Source organism: Rhagoletis pomonella, unplaced genomic scaffold (assembly GCF_013731165.1).
Source record: "Rhagoletis pomonella isolate Grant_MI unplaced genomic scaffold, Rhpom_1.0 Rhpom_scaffold_00004, whole genome shotgun sequence".
Classification (NCBI taxonomy): domain Eukaryota; kingdom Metazoa; phylum Arthropoda; class Insecta; order Diptera; family Tephritidae; genus Rhagoletis; species Rhagoletis pomonella.
The window spans coordinates 75,606,577-75,607,816 of NW_023458558.1; positions in this window are offsets into that span (position 1 = coordinate 75,606,577).

The following is a 1,240-nucleotide window of genomic DNA, read 5'->3' on the forward strand; positions in this document are numbered from 1 at the left end:
TTATGAATTTTTGGAAAATGGGCGTAGCCACGCCCACTTATGGTTACATGTGTATATCTTGGTAACCGCTGCACTAATTTCTTCCAAACTTGGCACATTTATTTTAAAAATCGGACAACAACGACGCCCACATCCCATATAACGGTATTTTAGAGAAATACAAAATCTTCGATAAATCAGTAAATATTAAACCTATTTTATTAAAATGATGCTTGCAACAATTCTTTAGCAATAAATACGTTTATGATAAAATTTTGGAAAATGGGCGTGGCAACGCCTACTTATGATCACATATATGTATCTCGGTACCAGTTCTACCAATTTGTACCAAACTCGGTGTGGTTAGTGTGCTTGCCACATAAAAGCAAAACGTTGAAAATTATTGAAATCGGACTAAAATTACGGCCGCGTTTCATATAACGGTAAATTTCAGAAATGCTTGAAACCTCAATTTTTGAAATTTAAGGACGCTAGTTTACTCAAAATTGATACACCCCGGCTTATTATGTAGCAATAGCTTTCTGAAAGGTGAAAATCATATATTTAATAATTGCGCCGGGTATTTAATGTTCGGCTCCGCCCCAACTTAGACTTCCTTATTTGTTTATTATGAAAAAATTTAGGACAGAAAAATATGACATTTAAAATTGAAAGCTAGAATGGTTTCATGGTGAAATAATAAAAAGGCATAGTCTATTCCTGTCACGCATTTTGAAGTAATGAATTACACAGAAAGGAATGGCCCCAGGCTCATTCCACGGTGACGGGTGTTTCACTTCAACTCACATTTTAAGGCTTACTTCTTAAACTGTAATATAAAATTATTTAAACGAGTATTTTCTAATAGGTTTCCGAGGTATACACAATGCCTACAAAAAGAATTCAAAAACTATTTAATCCAAACGAGTTATGTTAATTTTAGTCATTGTGACGCGTGTGACGAGTACGCAAACCAAATTCGTTACTAGTTACTTGTATCAGAGTTTTTCTGCTAATTATGTCTTCTGCTTATGATGTTAAATAGTTCGTTGTATACATAGTTAAATAAAAATTTTCAACATTTACGCCAAAGTTGTTTAACTTTATTGGAAGTTATAGATTACACAAGGCAACAAAAATGGGGGGGGGGGGGAAATTTGTTGCGGCAACTGTTAAAGCTGTTTTTGATTGACTTTTCTGTGCTGATTACGAAACCGTGAGTATAAAGTTTCCATCAGCTCCAGATTTTGAGAAAAACGTG